At 44.4% G+C, this 20,199-nt stretch overlaps 1 pseudogene; it reads left to right on the plus strand.

Moving 5' to 3' along the window:
* Window positions 1–14,248: 14,248 nt before the first annotated feature.
* On the plus strand, window positions 14,249–14,571 carry LOC114205497 (dnaJ homolog subfamily C member 15 pseudogene; annotated as a pseudogene).
* Window positions 14,572–20,199: the final 5,628 nt, after the last annotated feature.

Below are 20,199 nucleotides of genomic sequence, written 5' to 3' on the forward strand. Positions count from 1 at the left end.
GATGAGGCTCCTTTAGCAAAACACAAGTGATGAGATGGTGACTATTAGCCTGTCAGCATTTCCCCTCCCTGAGTTTGCTAAGGCTATCTCTTTGTTTCCCCACTCTCTACTCTCTGCCAAATGTCCTGCTCTGCCACACGGGTCCTCAGGCTTCTGTGATAGAACATGACAAGGAGTGGAGGAGGTCAACAAGAAGTGTGTGGGGTGAGCACTGGAGGAGGCTGGGAAAGATTGTAATGAGAGCCAAGGGAGCTGACCAGAGGGCTCCGTGCTGAGAATGGAGCTGGGGTCTCTGTGCCACGTTATGCCACTGTGGCACATTATTGGTAGGGGAGGGAGGATGGCTAGGCCCTCTAGGGATTGGACCTAAGGTGCACACATCTGAATTTCAGATTAAGAAAATCAAACTATGCATGGCCTGAAAGTTCATTTCTTCCAGAAGTACACGAAGGCTGCCTTCAAGGTGTAAGGACCCGAGGCAAGCATCAGTCAAGAGGGCTCTTGGAATACCCCCAGAGCCACAGGGATACTGTGGAGACCTCGTTAGGGTTGGAAGTAAATTTGGGGGTTGACGTGTTCAGACTGACACATTGTACTTAGAGCACCGGAGTCACATGTGTGAGACAGACAATGCAATGTGCCTGTCCAATGGCCACTACCCCCTTCTCTCTTACTGCCAGAATCCCTTGGAGTGGCAATGTACCAGCTAGAAAATTCCATGTTGCTATCTCCCTCACAGCTGAGAGGTAGTGCCCATGTGCCAATGAGACACGAAAGAGTCTGCAGTAGAAATCTAGGTTTCTTATGTTCCCATAGATAGCCCTGCCCCTTTCCCCTAGTCACTTCCCTGCCTGGAATGTAAACAAGAGGCTACAGAGGGAAAGGCCACTGTTTCATCACCAAATGGTGAGCCTGAGAATGAAATCTGTAAGCAGAGAACAGCAGAAGAGAAAGAGGAGGAGCCTCAGGTACAGATGCCACAATGTGGTGGCTACCCCACACCTGGACTCTTATCCCAGATGGCTAGCTCCACGATAAATAAACAAACCCTCCTTCTCCTTTAAGTTATTCCTTTTCAGATTTCTATAGCTAACTCCTGACAGACATAATGCTAGGTGCATTCACTAAAGTAGAGGAAAGGTGTCCTAGAATACTCATTTAAATTGCCAGCTCCGCAGGCACCCAGGTTCTTAAGAACTCATTGTTTGGGGCTGCTGGGAGTTAGTCAGTGCCAATGAACCCTGTCCCCTGACCCCAAAGCCATGGCCTGGGAATATCAGTCAGGTCTCCATTCCCTGGGGACTTGGTTGTCACCATGTCACTTACTATGGAAGCACTGGCATGAAATTTAAGGAATCAGTGGGAAGTAGTATACCAGGGTTTGCAGAAAAGGATTTAGAGTGATGTTTAGAATACAGAATATGAGAAGATATTTGCAAATGTCTTATCAGATAAAGGGCTAGTATCCAAAATCAACACCCAAAAAACCAAATATTCCAGTGAAGAAATGAGCAGAAGACATGAACAGGCATTTCTCCAAAGAAGACATACAAATGGCCAACAGACATATGAAAAAGTGATCAACATCACTCAGCATCAGGAAATACAAATCAAAACCACAATGAGATACCATCTCACACCAGTCAGAATGGCTAAAATTAATGTCAGGAAACAACAGATGTTGGCACGGATGTGGAGAAAGGGGAACCCTCTCACACTGCTGGTGGGAATGCAAGGTGGTGCAGCCACTCTGGAAAATACGGAGTTTCTCAAACAGTTGAAAACAGAGCTGCCTTGCAACCCAGCAATTGCACTATTGAGTATTTACCCCAAAGATACAAATGTAGGGATCCGAAGGGGTACCTACACCCCAGTGTTTATAGCAGCAATGTCCACAATAGCGAAACTATGGAAAGAGGCTAGATGTCCATCAACAGATGAATGGATAAAGAAGATGTGGTGTATACTTACAATGGATTATTATGCTGCCATCAAAAAGAGTGAAATCTTGCCATTTGCAACAGCGTGCATGGAACTAGAGGGTATTATGCTAAGCAAAATAAATCAGAGAAAGACAATTATCATATGATCTCACTCATAAGGTCAATTTAAGAAAGAAAACAGAGGCTCATAGGGGAAGGGAAAGAAAAATAAAATAAGATGAAAACAGAGAGGGAGGCAAACCAAAAGAGACTCTTAAGTCTAGGAAACAAACTGAGGGTTGCTGGAGGGGAGGGGGGTGGGGGGATGGGGTAACTGGGTGATGGGCATTAAAGAGGGCGCGTGATGTACTGAGCATTGGGTGTTATATGCAACTGATGAATCACTAAACTCCACCTCTGAAACAAATAATACACTATATGTTAATTAATTGAATTTAAATGTTAAAAAAAGAAAGGTTAAAGGGCAAGAACAAGGGTCACTCAGAAGATAACATCTGTACCATGTAGTACAGGAGTACATTAAGAATTCCTGTAAATCAGGGGTGCCTGGGTGGCTCAGTTGGTTAAGCATCTGCCTTCGGCTCGGGTCATGATCCTGGGCTCCTGGGATGGAGCCCCGTATTGGGCTCCCTGCTCAGCGGGAAGCCTACTTCTCCCTCTGCCTGCCACTCCCCCTGCTTGTGCGCTCTCTCTCTCTCTGTCTCTCGGTCAAATAAATAAATAAAATCTTTAAAAAAAAAAAAGAATTCCTGTAAATCAATAACATATGCACAACCCAATAAAAACGTGATTTTTAACTAAAAAAAAAAAAAAAAATGAATGATGTTTAGAAGGCACCAGAGAAACATTGTAAGTAGGAAGTGTCCCTGAGACAGAGCTGCTCCCGCCAGGACAGCTGGTGTGGCCTCGCACTGCAGGATATATTCACAGACTCGAAGCCATAACTACTGCAAGTTCTGTGTGTGGACAGGGCTTGAGGCCCGTCCACCAGATCATTATGTGCACTAGGGAGACAGAGCCCATGCATCATAGGAACAGACATAACTTAACACAGAGAGTTGTTACCCAGGTGTAAAGTAGTTAAGCAGGTGCTGGGAAGAGTAACAAGAGGCAGCAACTGCAGGGAGCAGCTACTGGGGCTATGACTAGAGGAACAGAGGGGAGAGGTTGGAATGATTAAGACTTAGCAAAGTAGCGAAGGAGACCCTCAAGCTGAAACTCAAGACTTTGGAGTAGGGGGCACCAGCCAGTGATGGGTCTCCGTGGCCACGAGGAGTGACGCAAAGTGCCATAAGTACAGTTCCATGAGAGCTGGAGAAACTGCAGACGGGATTCAGCAGCTGCTACAGAAAGGAACTGCCTCTGCTGGGGTGAAGGGCCTCCTGAGTTCCCTCCGCCTCCTCCAGTCCTGCAGCGGCCTTCCAGGGCCCCCTATTGGAAAAGCAGAGGGCGCGAGAGACAATTATTTAATAACTTGCACAAGGTCCCTGTAGGAGATACTCTACAATGTTTGCCTCCTTCTTCTGAAAGAGGCTAATCAATAGAGACCAGAAAATAGGTCTTAAGAGGCTCCAAAGGCGCCTGGGTGGCTCAGTTGTTGGACGTCTGCCTTTGGCTCCAGTCATGATCCCAGAGTCCTGGGATCGAGCCCCATGTCGGGCTCCCTGCTCACCGGGAAGCCTGCTTCTCCTTCTCCCACTCCCCCCTGCTTGTGTTCCCTCTCTCACTGTGTCTCTCTCTGTCAAATAAATAAATAAAATCTTTAAAAAAAAAAAAAAAGAGGCTCCAAAGCATCTAAACACATTGAGGGGAGGGGGAAGGGAGGGAGTTGTAAGTAGTCTGAAATCAATAAGCAGCATTAATCTTGATTCCCAGGAACCACCCCATCTCCCTACTGGCAAATAGAGTCAGGACAGAGGAAGTAGGAAAAGGGATGGAAGCTTGGCAGGAAATAGCAGCTCAGGCTGAAGGAGCTCAGCCAGAGCAGGCTGGAGAAGCCAAGAGAGGCCACTGGGGTTTCACACCTCAGAAACGGAGCTTAACCAGGCATGGCTCCAGTGGACGGAGATAAGCTGGTCCTTGGCCAACACTGGTTGAAAAGTTGGTCTGTACTGTGCTTCCCAGGCAGAAGAGGGGCCCCAAGCTAAAATCCTGCAGACATGGGCGCTGGGCCCCTGGCATGTCCTGGAATTGGTTCAGGAGGTGAGGCTGGTCCAACAATTGCTTTGGTTGTGAGAACCAGAAAGGTCAAGTGGTTTCAAGTTCTCAGGGTCCCTTTAAACTCCTCACAGCAGAGACATTGGTCTTGGAGGGGAAGGAGATTAAATGCTTCTTCTCAGCGTTATGGGCTTGTCCATCTCCTGATCCTGAGGTTGGTAAGAAGAATATGAGTAAACTCAACCGGGCACCTGGAGGCTCCCAAAATGCTAACACATATTCAGAGTAAAAGAAGACAATGCTGGGAGGAGGGACATGTGAATGTGAGCAGAAAGAGGTGATAAGGAGCTCACTGAGGGACTGAATGTCTTTTGCAGAGTTCGTTATATGGTTTAAGTGGTGAAAAAACTAAAACTAACTTTATTAATATAATGCAGCTTTGGTCCAGCCTCCAGCCCATGCTCACTGACTAGCATTCAGGCCTGGCCTGATGCAGTTTCTCCCCCTCCCCACCCTCCGGGGTCCCCAACCCTGCCATACCACTACTAGGCCTCTTGACTGGGAAAATGGAAAGGAAGAGGCAGACACGGAGGATGGGGTCCCTGAGGGTGAGAGCCCATGGCTGCGTTCAGGGCTTTTGAAGACCAAGGCCTGGGGAAGAGCTGCACTGAGGGAACAATGTAAGGAGGAAGAAAAGGAGAATTTTAAAAGTATTGCCGGAGACCACACTTTCCCTTTATGGGCCCACAGATGTATAAGAAAAAAACATAAATTGTTTTGAAATTACTTTTGGCTGTATACGCTGTGTTCTTTTAACCACAACGCTGCTTTGGGAATAAACCACGGGAGTGGTGGCTCTATAGTAGTCGTAAAACCCATCTAAAAAGCCCCTCAGGGATATAGGAACTGTCAGAGAATCCCCTAAGGCTTTTCTACTTCTATTTCCAGTCCATTTCTTTGGCAGGGCCAGCTCTGGGCTTGGCCTTCCTAGGCCTCCTAGACTCAACTCCTTCCTCTCCTCCTTCCAATCTGTTCTCTGTCCTTTGGGGTCCCTTCCCCAGCCTGACAATGGGGACAAACAGTGTCCCAGGCCTCCCCCATGCTGTTCCACAGGCCAACCCAGAGGCCATTCCCTATTTAAGGAATAGACTGGTACTATCCCTACAGGCATGGACCCTGCTTTCATTCCCGAGGATAGTTGTCATCAACAAATCACAACACACACATATACACATGCACTTTCTTGGACAGAAGTCTGCCAAGCCAACCAGCGCAGAACAGCAAAGGGCCCTAGCAATGGCTCGGGTGACACCTTTCTCTCACATGGTTCTGTGGCTTCTCTGAGTCCCCTAGCGGGAAGATGAGACCCTGGCGCTCACTGGACCATCATCACTTCCTTATAAGGAGAAAGCAATCCAGGTCCTCGTGTGAAATTCCAGTCCCACCTCCTGGGAGAAAGAAGGTGCACTGGGGAAAGGTACCCTTGGAACAACTGTGCCCTAAGGAATGGGTGGTTTCTGAGAACCAGGAACAGCAGAGAAAGTGTCAGTGCTTGGAAACCAAAATCTGGTCTACAGTTCAAGTAGCAAGCCTGGTTAGCGTCATCCCCTCCTGTGCCAGGTACTCATCTACTCTCTTTCAGCTCTAATGTCTTGAGATCCTTCAACATTCTCACTCTACGCAACACACTCTCATCAGAAAAATTCTTTACTTTCCATCTCCCCCACCAGCCTGTGAGCTCCCTGAAGGCAGGGCCATGTCTTGGCCTTCTCTGAATGCCTGGCACCTTTCCAGCCCTGGCCCATGCTGGGTCTTGAGTAAATTTGAGTTGAAGTGAACTGACTGTCTAAGTTGGCCACTATGCCGCTCATTCTCAGAACTCTCCATCTCTGTCCTACATCAAACCTTCCTGCAACTGCCTCTTCAAAGGCAGGAACATTCCTTCCAGATGAAAGCCTTCTCTTCCACTGTCACGAGCTCTTTTCCTAACTCTCGTTATACGAGTTTCCACTTCACTCGTATGGTCCTCTAAGTAGAGGTATTTTCTGGTTTTAAATAAAAGTCATCCCAAAAGTACCCAAAAGTCATCCCAAACCATCCTTGTGTGATGGAGAGGACACTTGATGGGGTGTCAGGACACTTGAGTTACAGTCACTGCTCTGCGGCTGATCTACATATGATCAAGACCCAGGTGCTCTCACAAGGGCTCCGTTCTCGTTCACACAAGGACCGAGCGGGGAAAGCTGGGGTGGCAGACAGATTGTCCGACATGCCAAAGATCTTTGCTTAGGGTTTACCTCGAATCATCACAACCATGACACTGACAAGGCTTGGTTGTCAAAGTGGCCTCTAAGCAGGCACAAAGGTTGATAAGATGACAGGTTAGGGGACAAGAAGAGGAATAGAGAACAGGCTGTATTTGTCCCATCTAAGGATGAACCCGGGACAAGGAGGCCCTGAAGGAAAATATGGGCCTGAGATGCAGGCTCTGCCCTGCTTGCCCCGGTGTTTGTAACCTCACTGAACTCCTCACTAGCCAGACTTACCTTGCTTGAACTTGTTCACTTCTCATTTCCTCTCAGCCAGCTCTTTTCAAATAAACACTTTCCTATAAAGCTTTCACTTTCGTCTGCTCCGTTATAAATGGCCCTAAAGCCAGAAAAGCCACAGCAATGAAAAGTCACTCTCAGCCCCCAAATCCTGCGTGGTGCCCGGGCACTCCTTCAGGAGCCTGGCACATTCCGCCCTCCCCGCACGGCTGCCCTGCACTCCCCCCTGACTCGTAAATCTCAGGAAACAATGAGGGCCTGCCCAGCTCTGTGCTTCCCAACCTCGGAGAAATCACAGAAAGGAAAGGAAGCTGATGTTAAAAACAGCCAACAACCAGTCGATGCTTCATAGCAGGAGTGGAAAGGAGCTGACTTTCAGTAACTCAGCAACCACTCACTCGCCAAGCATGGAGCACATGGTCCACACTATGGGGAGTGTGAAATGATTTCTTTCACACTGCCTTATTGGAACATTCCCCATCAACAGCAATCACTCACCCTCCCAAAGAGATAGGCTAGGAGAAACAACATAGGATAGAGAATATGCAGGATGCACAGGGACATAAAAACACACATAGGCACACCCAAAAATTCAAACACAAACACCCAGGTAAGCACACACTCGGTACATACAAATCCTCGGGCACCTGTTCACAGGGATGCTTAGATTCGGAAACAAACTGGCATTCATCCATTTGGACCTAGGTACGCAGCCTCAAACACACAGATGTTTAGTTCCAGATCCAGGCACACCACACGCACCAACACTCCTGGGCATATCACACCCGGGGCCCACAGAGCCCAGAAAAACATAGAGACACTCAGAGCATAAAAAAAGAAAGTGTAAAGATATGCATAGCCACCTTAAACTCCCAACACTCAGGTGCCAAGGCAGCAAAAGGGTTTCTAAGAGGGGAGTGACCTGTCAGATGTCTAGTTCAGTGATTACCTCTAGGGACAGTAGGAGGGTGGCTTGTTGGAGATGGGGAGTAGGAAGGGCTTTTATTGTACTCACTGGGGATAAGAAATGAGCAGGATTTGAGCTGGGGCCTCAAAGGAATGGATTCCAGAGACATTTTTAGTCCAAGTCCCTGAATTGAAGAAATTCCATCTACCTAGAAAAGGGGACGAGGAGACTGTCTCTTGGGCTTCTGGCTTGGGCAACAGGCTATCACTCACTGCAATGGGCAGTACTGGGTAGAGGGTGGGAGGACAGCCAGAATGACCCCCATCAGTTAGGTAAACAATGAACTGAAAGTATCCTGAGTACCGGTCCCTGGGGGCGTGGCCTCTGACCAAGATTTGGGGGGCTACAGCTTACAACCTGAGCCTCAGTGAGCTTTCAGATCCCTGTCGCTGGCCTTCTGTGGTCAGAAAAAGATGGGCACATTGAGTTCTGATGACAGGAAGAGCAAGGAGCCTGACCAGGGGCCGGAGGAGCTTTGAAACCACACATGGTATGACTCAGGACTTTCCAGCCTGCAAGGCTTCTGATTGATCAGTTTCCTCCAGATCTCCCAACCATTGGGGCTGCCATGAATTGGCTATGGTCTAACAGCTTGATCCTCAACTTCCCTTAGGACCCGGCCCTCTCTGGAGTCACAAAGACACTTTGGGAGGTAAAAGTCACCCTGTTCCTCAGCTCTCCCCCAGGGTTTCTTCTGCTCTGGGCAAGAAGTCGATGGTTGCCACTAGGATCTTACTTTTGCAATCATTTTTAGCCTTAACAGTGTACTTATTTAAAAGTAAGGGGGAGGGGTGCCTGGGTGGCTCGGTCAGTTAAGCTTCTGCCTTTGGCTCAGGTCATGATCTCAGGGTCCTGGGATTGAGCCCTGTTTCTGGCTCCCTTTTCAGCGGAAAGTCTACTTCTCCCTACCCCCTGCTCCTCACCCCTCCCCCCACTTGTGTTCCCGCGCTGTCTCTCAAATAAATAAAATCTTTATAAATAGACAGATAGATAGATAGATAGATAAGGGGGCACCTGAGCAAGGACCTAATAAACACCTAAATGCCACCTGGCCCCAACAACACAATGGAGAACACCGGGCCGGGTCCTAAGGGAAGTTGAGGATCAAGCTGTTAGACCATAGCCAATTCATGGCAGCCCCAAAGATTGGGAGATCTGGAGGAAACTGATCAATCAGAAGCCTTGCAGGCTGGAAAGTCCTGAGTTTCAAGCTCCTCCGGCCCCTGGTCAGGCTCCTTGCTCTTCCTGTCATCAGAACTCAATGTGCCCATCTTTTTCTGAAAACAGTATGCCAGGGACAGGGATCTGAAAGCTCACTGAGGCTCAGGTTGTAAACTCTAGTCCCCCAATCTTGGTCAGAGGCCATGCCCCCAGGGACCGGTACTCAGGATACTTTCAGTTCATTGTTTACCTAACTGATGGGGGTCATTCTGGCTGTCCTCCCACCCTCTACCCAGTACTGCTCATCCCAGAGCAGGTGAACCAACTCCACGAGAGCTCTGATGACCAAGACGGAAGGGGAGCCTCCTTGCAAAGGCAGCAGCTAAGCTGGCTGCATTTTGAGCGTTAAATCTTCCCTGTGAAGGATGAGAGGGAAATCCTCCCCTCAGGCCTAATGCCTGGGAACTGGGTGTGACTTTAATAGAAATCAGATCCCAGCGGAGGAAACACCAGCGAAGTTCTGAGGGTTTCAGAGGCACTCAGCCCTTCCCGGGAGAATCTGGTTTCTGTTCAGCCTCTGTACTCCCACCTGCCCCGCCTGAGGCCCCCTTAGCTGGGAGTCCCTGTTGTTCTTAGCACACGGGAATAACAGAGACCAGGGTCCTTAGGATATCAGTCCTGTAGAGGAACAGCTCTGCCTCCAGCCCCCAAGCGCCGAGCGAGTTCACCCAGACAGACAGCCCAGAGGAAGAGAGAAGGGAGAGCAGACCTGCGGATAATGCTCTGGGGAGTGAGGGGTCCTCCTTTCCCTCCCCACTCCTTCACTCAACAGACCTCCATTAAATGATGACAGACAGTGGGATGCATGGGAGACAGAGAGATGTTAGGAAGGGTTGGTGGTCTGCTGGTCCAGGCAGAGTGATAAAGCAATATTTTTAGAAGACAGTGTGGTTAAGTGCTAGTAACAGTACACGCAAGAAGCAATGAAATTGCAGAGGAAATGGTCAACACCTTTGTATTTGCGTATGTTGGGAAGAGGAGAGTTATTTAGACTTCATGGAAGCAGAAGGGAGTCTGGGCAGGAGAAGGAATGCATTGAAAAGCACAGTTTGGGAGGTATATGCTAAGGGGTCTGAACATCTGGGCCATTTGGCTCCTGATACCCAACCACACTGGGAGCTACACGTCCCCAGCCCTATCAAACAGTATGCGGAGAAGCTGCCATGATCTTTCCAGATTCTTCCCTCCTAGGCCAGGCTGAGCCATGGGATCACCTTCCTGGGATATTTGGATTTGGAATGGAGAGAATCCATTCATCTTTAGTGGCTGAGCTTGTAAGATAAAAAGGGGAGCAAGGAGTCAACCCCAGAAAAGAGCACTCAAAAGAGGTGGAGGGGCCCCAACCACATTCAGATCCTGGCTCCGGGGGTTCCTGACGCCATGGCTACCCTGACCTGCTCCAAGGCTTGGTCGTTCAGGAGGTGCCACAGGATCCTTCCAATAAAGTTTCGTCTTTGATAAACCAAGCTCTAGCTGGGTTTTCCCACTTGTAACCAAGAGGTTCTCAATGACAGTGGAGCATGGTTGAGATGAACTTAAGGCAACGGCACCGGGATAAAGGGAAGAGGGAATGTTCTAGAGATGTTTCCAGGGCAGAAATCAAAGGGGTAGGTGGAAAACGAAGAGGTAGGAGATTCTGAAATGTCATGAAAGCCAAGGAAAAAGATCCTTTTAAGGAAAAAAAAATCACACTCAATGATACACCCCCCATAAAGGAGGACCGAGAGGTCCAATATTGGAAAGCGGTGATTGGGTGTAGCAATTCAGAAACTCCTAACCAGACAGCTATGGGTTAAGTAGGAAATGTGAGGAAAGGAACTTAAAAAAATGATTATTCACTCAGCTTCAAGTCCACTAAAAACATCAACCAGTACTATTTTCATCCTATAATTCTGGTGTCCAATGTTGTCACAATAATTCAACTTGATGGAAGTAAAATTACTCTACTTTTTGACAGCAGCTTTATGTCTCCCACTTCTGTTTTTTAAAATAAGTTAAAAACAGAGGCACCTGGGTGGCTCAGTCCTTAAGCGTCTGTCTGCCTTCGGCTCAGGTCATGATCCCAGGGTCCTGGGATCGAGCCCCGCGTCGGGCTCCCTGCTCCGCGGGAAGCCAGCTTCTCCCTCTGCCTCTACCCCTGCTTGTGTTCCCTCTCTCGCTGTGTCTCTCTCTGTCAAATAAATAAATAAAATCTTAAAATAAAATAAGTTAAATATTTTATTTCATTCAAAGAAAAATGTGTTTTTTTCTCATCAGCCACAATAATCCTAAGCTAATAAATCTTTCCTCAATGTATATATTTAAGTTTTTAATTTAATCACCTTCCTGGGATATTTGGATTTGGAATGGAGAAAATCCATTCATCTTTAGTGGCTGAGGCTGTAAGATAGAAAGGGAAGCAAGGAGTCAACCCCAGAAAAGAGCACTCATGGAGACTTCTTAAAAAGCTCATAGAGTATAGAAGAGTATGAAGTAAAATGTGAATCTCTTTGTCTTATTCATTCTCCCATTAAAAGCAGTTACCAGTGTCTTGCCAATATTTCTAGAGGTAGTCTATGCACAAGAATATAGGTATATGGGTGGTTGCCAGAGGGGAGGAATGGAGATGTGAGATATATATTTTATTATGAGTGAAGTGAGTGGGAGATATAGACTTCCAGTTATAGAATGAATAAGTCGCAACAACAAAGGGTCCGGTATAGAGAATATAGTCATGGTATAATAATAGTGCTGTATGGTGACAGATGGTAGCTACACTGGTGGTGAGCATAACATATAAAGTTGTAGAGTTACTATGTTATACACCTGAAACTAATGTGACATTGTGTGTCAATTATACTTCAATAAAGAAAAAGCAATAACTTTATTTTTTATTGAAGTATAATTGATGCATAATGTTATATTAGTTTCAAGTGTACAATGTAATGATTCGACAATTCCTTATATTACTCAGTGCTCATCGTGATAAGTATGGTCACCATCTGTCACCAAACAATATTATTACAATCTTATTTACTATATTTCCTATGCTGTACTTTTCATCTCCATGATTTATTTATTTTGTAACTGAAAGTGCATACCTCTTAATCACCTTTATCAGTTTCATCCATTCCCCCACCACCACCACATACACCTGCCCTCTGGCAAACCTCAGTTTCTTCTCTGTATTTAAAAGTCTGTTTTTTGTCTCTTTTTTTTTTCTTTGTTCATTTGCTTTGTTTCTTATGTTCCACATATGAGTAAAATCATATGGTATTTGTCTTTCTTTGTCTGACTTTTTTACTTAGTATTATACCCTCTAGGTCCATCTACGTTGTTGCAAATGACAAGATCTCATTCTTTCTAGGGTGAATAATATTCCACTGTACATACCACATCTATATTCATTCATCTATCAATAGACACTTGAGCTGCTTCCATAATTTGGCTATTGTAAATGATGCTGCAATAAACATAGGGGTGCATGTAACTTTTTAAATTAGTTTGCTTTGAGTAAATACCCAGTTGTGGATCCTAAGTATTTCTATTTTTTTAAATTTTTTGAGGAACCGCCACACTGTTTTCCAGTGTCTGTACCAATTTGCATTCCCAACAGTGCATGAGCATACAAAAGAATGAAACTAGACCACTTTCTTATACCATACACACAAAAAAACCTCCCATCTAAATGTGGGACCTGAAACCATAAAATTCATAAAAGAAAACATAGGCAGTAATTTCTTTGACATCAGCCATAGAAACATTATTTCTAGATACATCTCCCCAGGCAAGGGAAACAAAAGCAAAAATCAACTATTGGTACTACAGCAAAATAAAAAGCTTCTGCACAGCTAGGGAAATCATCAATAAAACAAAAAGGGAACCTACTGAATGGGAGAAGATATTAGCAAATGATACATCTGATAAGAGGTTAATACCCAAAATATATAAAGAACTTATACAACTGAATTCCAAAATGATAAATAATCCAATTAAAAAATGGGCAGAGGATCTGAATAGACATATTTCCAAAAAAAGACATACAGATGGCCAATAGACACATGAGAAGATGCTCAACCCTACTCATCATCAGGGAAATGCAAATCAAAACTACAATGAGATATTACCTTATACTTGTCAGAATGGCTAGAATCAAAAAGACAAGAAAACTTAAAAAAAAAAATATAGGTGTATGCATTCCCTTTTGACATTTATATACACTGTTCCTTGCCTTGTTTTTTCTACTTCATATAGCTCTGAGATTGTTCCATATCGGAACAATATGTGCATATATATCACCCTCTCATTTTGAAATGGCTGTATGGTATTTTCTTGGATTGATTTACCATATTTTATTTTCTTAGACCCCTATGGATGAACTTTTAGGCTGTTTCTATTATTTTGCTAATATAATCAGGCATGTAGTAAGTGTTCTTTCTTTGGGCATATCTATAGGACAAACCCCTATAACTGAAACTGCTAAATGAAAGGGAATGTGCATTTACAATTTTGATAGGTAAGCTCAATCTGCCCTCCCAAGTCTACCAACAATTCATGAGAGTGACAGTTACAGGACACTCTCACCCAGCACAGTGTGTCATGGTGCTTTTGCTCTTTGTGAATTTATGTTATACTGTGGGAGGCAAAGGGTTAACCTCAGACCTGGGTTAATGGTTACCCTCAGAGTCCTGTTTCTCCAGGAAGTACAAAGTTAAGCAAATGTGGAATGTTGTGTCTGTCTCATCTGCAGTGTGGCACTGCTCTTGGTCGGGGGGAACCGTGAACCCACATGCCACCTCAGGCTACCATGAGGACAAGGGTATAAAAGAGTGTGGGAGGGATCCACACAGACCTTGAGGTTTGCCCACCTAGGAAGTTGCTTGGTCTTCTCAGGAGATGAAGATATGTGCAGCTATATTGATGAGGGAGCAGAAGGCTATCTGAGGACAAAGCATAAGCTGACACCCTGCCACCTACCCCTCACCCCCACTCCTGGGGGGGACATGTGCTGCTTTCTTCCCGAAAGCTCCCAACTGTCTTACTGTTAATGCTTTACTAGAGGGAAAAACAACCTTAACTTGACAAAAGCAAGGCCTCGGGTATCCCGTAGGTCCTCTTTAGCATATGAAAGTTCCTTTGAAAACCTCCCTTTTTCCTTACCTCCCCCAACCCCATAGTATAGAATCAATTACTCCTCACAACCCGAGCGCGGCTCTTTCTGCCCATGGTCCTGCCCCCGTGCTTTAATAAAACCACCATTTTGCACCAAAGATGTCTCGAGAATTCTTTCTTGGTCATTGGCGCCAGACCTCACCGCACCAAACCTCACCTATATTCCAGAACCACATCAATATGACTTGTCCCCTGCATCCCTTCAGAATCTAAGTGACATCAGTATTAGTTTAAAACCTGCTGTAATGCGTCGCATTGCCATGGCTCCCCGTGGTGGCATTGCCCCTGCCGGCGAGGGTCTGTCCTGCGCTGAGTACTCGCTGCCGGTGACCAAACGGCCTGATGCGGACGTCGACCAGGGACTGAAACTTTCATCCTACTATAAAGGAGGATTTGAAGAGAAAATGAGTAGGCGAGAAGCTAGTCTTATTTTGGGTATAAGCCCATCTGCTGGCAAGGCCAAGATTAGAACAGCTCATAGGAGAATCATGATTTTGAATCACCCAGATAAAGGTGGATCTCCTTACTTAGCAACCAAAATAAATGAAGCAAAACCTTGCTAGAAGCAACCACCAAACATTGATTGATGCTTAAGAATCACTCTGAAGGAAAAAAAGGGGGAATATAAAACAAAAAAGTCCTGCAACATAGTCTAAACCACGGTGTTCATAATTTTCATACATGTACTGACCACAATCATTTACTCCACTATTAAGGTATAAAATAATAAAAGATTAACAATCTAAAAAAAAAAACCTGCTGTACCTCATGAATCTATGCAGGTGCACAAATCAATGGTTTAAATTTACATTTATTATGAGTGAGGTGGAGCATTTTTTTCTCAAGTTCAAAAACTATTTTTTTCTACTTTATGAACTATCTATCATGTTCTGTGCCTACTAGGGAGGTTATGTTTATATTCTTGATTTATAAATGCTCTTTATATGTTACAGGATGGGTTGCTTTATCATATGTGTTGCAAATATTTTTTTCCAGTTTTTCATTTGTCTTCTGACCATGTTTATAGTATTTTTTACCATGGAGAATCATTTCATTTTATGGTTGTACTTCTCCAGCTTGTCTCTTAAGACTTGTGGATTTTATGAAGTCCTGTCAAAGGTCTTTTTTATTTTAAGTTTATAAAAGTTTTCTTTCCTGTTTCCTTCTAGTTCTTTTATTTTTTCCTTCCCCTCCCCCCCTTATTTTTAGTACTCAATATATATGGAATTTTTATTTTGGTATAAAGAGTTAGGTAAAATCCAACTTATTTTTTCCAGATTATTACCTAAGTCGGTGCCTTGATAATAAAAGCTTTCATACTCTACCACAAGGCACTGTTATAAGCTCTTTTTCAGAGTTAGAAATATTAGACTTTCAAAATGCTTACAATATCGCTCAGCAATATAGAACAGATTATGCCAGTAGAAAGCTAGAGACATCTAATGCTCTATTCCACCTTTTTATTAACTATTCCTAAGATACACAATATAAAAGGATTTGTAAATTTTCAACAGGTATTGAGACTGTAATTTAGGTAAACATCTGCCAGATGTGCAAAGGATTGTCCACTAGCAAATACAAGATAAAGGAAAGTGCCTGTCCACCCACCCCCATGCATACCTCTTCCTCAAAAAGAAGAGTCTTTCCCTGACCACATGGTAAGACACAACCAGACAGGAAAGGAGCCACTCTCTGAGGCTCCAAGGTGTGTGTGAATTCCTCTCCACGTGGGTAGCTTTTTCTTCCCCCCAGAGAGTTCTAGACGGTTTAGTTCAAAGACACTATTTCTCAACCACATAAACCAGAGGTATAAGTGGGTTTGTGGTTATGTCTCTATCCATGGTAAAGAGGTCAGCAGGAGGCAAGGGCTGGACTTTGGAGAGCCTGGTGGTTGGACACAGATGGGTACGCCGTTAGAAGGCAGAGATGGGAAGTGATGAGCATGAGTTCTTCAGTCCTGTCTTACGGAAACAAAGCTACATTTTAAATCACATTTTTTAAAAGCCCTCTTGAGAGCAAATGTCAAAGAAATCAAGCAAGACAGTTCTTAGTTCAATGGATTTACATATCATAAATAATTGCTAAACATCAGCAAATGTGGTTGGGGAATGTGCATGCCAGCCATCCCATAGTTTAAGATCTGGGATGATGATTCTAATGGCAACAAAATAAATGTGAAACAGTCAATGCAAATTGATTCACCAGCTAATGAGGAAACAGCAGACCTGGACAGACCTTTTACCTTCTAAGGAAACCAGGAAAACGTCGCAGTTTATAGGAAGATGTATGGTATTGGTCAGGGATCTTGGTTGCATTAAATGGAAAACAATTATAATTACCTTAATCAAAATAGGAACCTTTGACGTAACTGATGGCTAGGGGATAAGGGTTGAAAAGAGGCAGAAACCAGCAAATTCAGAGACCTAAAGAGCAGGATGTATCAGTTAGACTCTTATTTAAATGCTACACAAATTGCCTGGCTGATTTAAGAAAATAAATTTGCTGGCAGCATCTTTGAGGGCCCAAGAATTGACAGAAAGACTGGAGAATCTGGCTCAGAAAACGGTCAGGATCAAGAAGAGACATGTGAATTCTGCATTCACAGACATGTGGATTCTTTCCACAGGGTGAGTCTGAAGATGGCACATCCGCCTCAGAGGCTAAAGGCAGGGTGCTTTAATGTCACACCAGTCCCAAGTGACAACCCAAAGCTACCATCACTTCCACCCCTGGAAACTGGCCATGGCTGTCACCACTGCAGACAAACCGTGAATTCTCTACTGGCCCAGGTATTAGCATCACTAGCTTCAGAATCTAGGTAAGTCCATCTTATTGGCCAAGTCATGTGTTCAGCTCCTGGCTTTTTTTTTTTTTTTAAAGATTTTATTTATTTGACAGAGAGAGACACTGCAAGAGAGGGAACACAAGCAGGGGGAGAGGGAGAAGGAGGCTCCCCGCTGATGTGGGGCTCGATCCTAGGACCCCGGGATCACGACCTGAGCCGAAGGCAGATGCACAATGACTGTGCCACCCAGGCACCCCCAACTCCTGGCTTCTTGCAGGACCTGACACTTCATATTTGGCTTTTTAACTTCCACTGTGGTAGACGGACTCAGCACCACCCCCACCCCCACCCCCAAAGACCATACACTGGGCAGTGAAGGAACTAGACAAATGACCACTCAATCAACACCCTAAAAGGAATGTTCTTGGGAAGGACATCATTGCCACTCCTGCTAAGCACCAATATTGTCACCCCTGGACACCACCGCTACAGCCCCTGCCTCTAAAAATCACTTGGAACCAAGTCCTGGCTTCCAGGGGAAGGGACAGAGGGAACATCAAACCCTCAGGCTTCCAAAGAAAAAGACAAGCAATAAATAAAGTTCCATTAAAAGGAGAATATAGAGCCCAAAATTCAGGAGGGGATTTTTTTTATGTTTTAGAAAAATATTTTTTAAACCACATGCTTTGGTTTTTTAAGTTCAAGAAAACATGGAATCTATAAACCAAAAGAGAAAGAGAGCAGGGTCCTGGTTAAGGGAAGGATACAAAAGGATTAACAAGTGGTGCTTGAATTTAGTATTGCTTTTGAGACTGCAGAAGAGAAACTGGTGAAGAGGAGGAAAGGCTCAAAAGACTTTCCCTTAGTGCACAGAAGAAGAGCAAAATAATAAAAAGATGAAAACCACAGATGCTATGAAATGAAAAGCCACAGAAACATAAGCAAATGTACCGGAAAGGGAGCCTAAGACCTTGAAAATAAACAATCATCAGAGATATAATAAAAGAAAACTTCTCTGAAGATAGATAACAACTTAAAGTTGTTCTCTAAGAACCAGCCATAATTAATAAGAAGGAACAACACATAAACAGGTGACAGGGGTTAAGGAGGCACTTGTCATGATGAGCACGGGGTGATGCATGGAGGTGTTGAATCACTGTATGTACACCTGAAACTAACAGAGCACTGTAGCTTAACGACATTGGAATTAAAATAAAAACTTAAAAAGAACACATAAATATATCCCAATATATCACGGTGACTTTCAAAATTACAAGAATAAAGGAAAAAATTCTATGAACATGAAGACAGGGAAAAACTGATGGCACCAAAAAAAAAAAAAAACCCAGAATAAAATATCAAGCTAGATTCAGACTTTGCCTTTCAATCACACCAGATGACTGCCCTATCCTTAGCGAACACCCGCTTTGAAAATACTGGAGCCCATCTAAATACAAATCTCACTAAGAAATTCAAAACTAAGATACAAATATTATTAGTGAGCACTGAAATTCCATAAGCATAGCTTTGTGTAAATACTTGTTGTAAATAGGCTAAAAAGAACAAAATGGGGGTGCCTGTGTGGCTCACCTCGGTTAAGTATCTGCCTTCCACTCAGGTCATGCTCTTAGGGTCCTGGGATTGAGCCGCACATTGGGTTCCCCGCTCAGCAGGAAGTCTGCATCTGCTTCAGCTTCTCCCTCTCCCCCACCTCTCTCCCCCTGCTCGAGCTCTCTCTTTCTCAAATAAATAAATAAAACCCTAAAAAAAAAAAAAAGAATAAAGTGAGGGGCACCTGTGTGGCTCAGTTGATTAGGTGTCCAACTCTTGATTTCAGCTCAGGTCATGGTCTTGAGGTTGTAGGATCGGGCCCAGCCCGAAGCCTGCTTGAGATTCTCTCTGCCACCCCAAACCACTGTGTGCGTACGCAAGCTCTCTCTCTCCCTCCCACAAAAAAAGAATAAAATGAATGTCAGGGGCACCTGGGTGACTCAGTCGTTGAGCGTCTACCTTCGGCTCAGGTCGTGATCCCAGAGTCCTGGGATCCAGCCCTGCATCAGGCTCCCTGCTCTGCTGGAAGCCTGCTTCTCCCTCTCCCACTCCCCCGGTTGTGTTCCCTCTCTCTCTGTGTGTGTCAGATAAATAAATAAAATCTTTTAAAAAAAAGTCAGAACTTATTTGAAAAGAGAAGATAAAAATTAACAAAACTACTAATAATAATCTTAATCAAAATGGCTTTTTTAAAGAACGTGAAATTTAAGGGAAAGTAAATATGTGTTTTCCTCGTGCTAAAGTTAAGGAAAAAATATATTAAATTTTTTGATGCTAATCGAAGGAAACTATAGTGAGGTATTTTTAATTAAGTGTATTTATTTGTAGAACTTAAACCAAGTTGTGTAAATTGTAAATCATTATAAGAGAAAGAAATTTTTAATAAAACATTACATATAGTATTGAAACGATTTGAAGTAGTAGTGTTAAAATAAAAAACAGAGATCGGCCTCCAAAATTCCCTGAACAGATAAAACCAGTTTAGTCATACAAACAAAGCTGAAGTCAGCTTATTTTGCAAGACTAACTTCACCTGGGTCATTTCTTGCTTTTGCTTCTGGGAATCATAAGCAAAACTTGAACTACTTCCCAAGGATGACAAGAAGTAACCACTAACCAATTTCCTGTCATTTAAAGAAATTCTAATATTATAACCAATCACTGTGATGGAACAGAAGGCAAGCTGAGGACAAAGCCGAAGCTGACATCCCACAATCCCCACCCCCAGCATGAAATATATGTGACATTCCTCAGGCACCTGGCTGCCCTAAAGCTAAGGAAAGGAAAACAAATAGTTAACTTATAGAGATCACAATCCTGCAAGACTTGAGTCTCCCTCAGTTTACAAATGTCTTAGCAATTTACAAAAACAAAGCGTTTCTATCAATGGCCTAGCTTCCAGAAGGAAATGTAGATGTCCTAATAACCTGCAGCCCATCCACAGATACTTGAATTGGGCAGAGTGTAAAGTTCCTCCAGGAAGTTCCCAACTATCTTAATGTTAATGCCTTACTAGGGGGGTAAACAACCTTAACTTGACAATGGCAAGGCCTCCGGTAGCCTGTGAGTCTTCTTTAGCATATGAAAGTTCTTTTGAAAACCTCCCTTTTTCCATACCTCTCCCAACCCCGTAGTACATAACCAGCCACCCCTCACGACCCTCATGCAGGAGCTCTTTCTGCCCAAGGTCCTGTCCCCATGCTTTAGTAAACCACCATTTTGCACCAAAGTTGTCTCAGGAATTCTTTCTTAGTCGTCGGCTCCGGACCTCACCCCACCGAACCTCACCTATATTCCAAAACCCCATCAACTGTGAAGGATAAACAGTGACTGCTTTCTCACCGTATCAGCTTTATAACAATATACCCCCGAGCC

Source organism: Eumetopias jubatus, unplaced genomic scaffold, assembly GCF_037043125.1.
Source record: "Eumetopias jubatus isolate StellerSeaLion01/CBP00866 unplaced genomic scaffold, mEumJub1_p1.0 scaffold_17, whole genome shotgun sequence".
Classification (NCBI taxonomy): domain Eukaryota; kingdom Metazoa; phylum Chordata; class Mammalia; order Carnivora; family Otariidae; genus Eumetopias; species Eumetopias jubatus.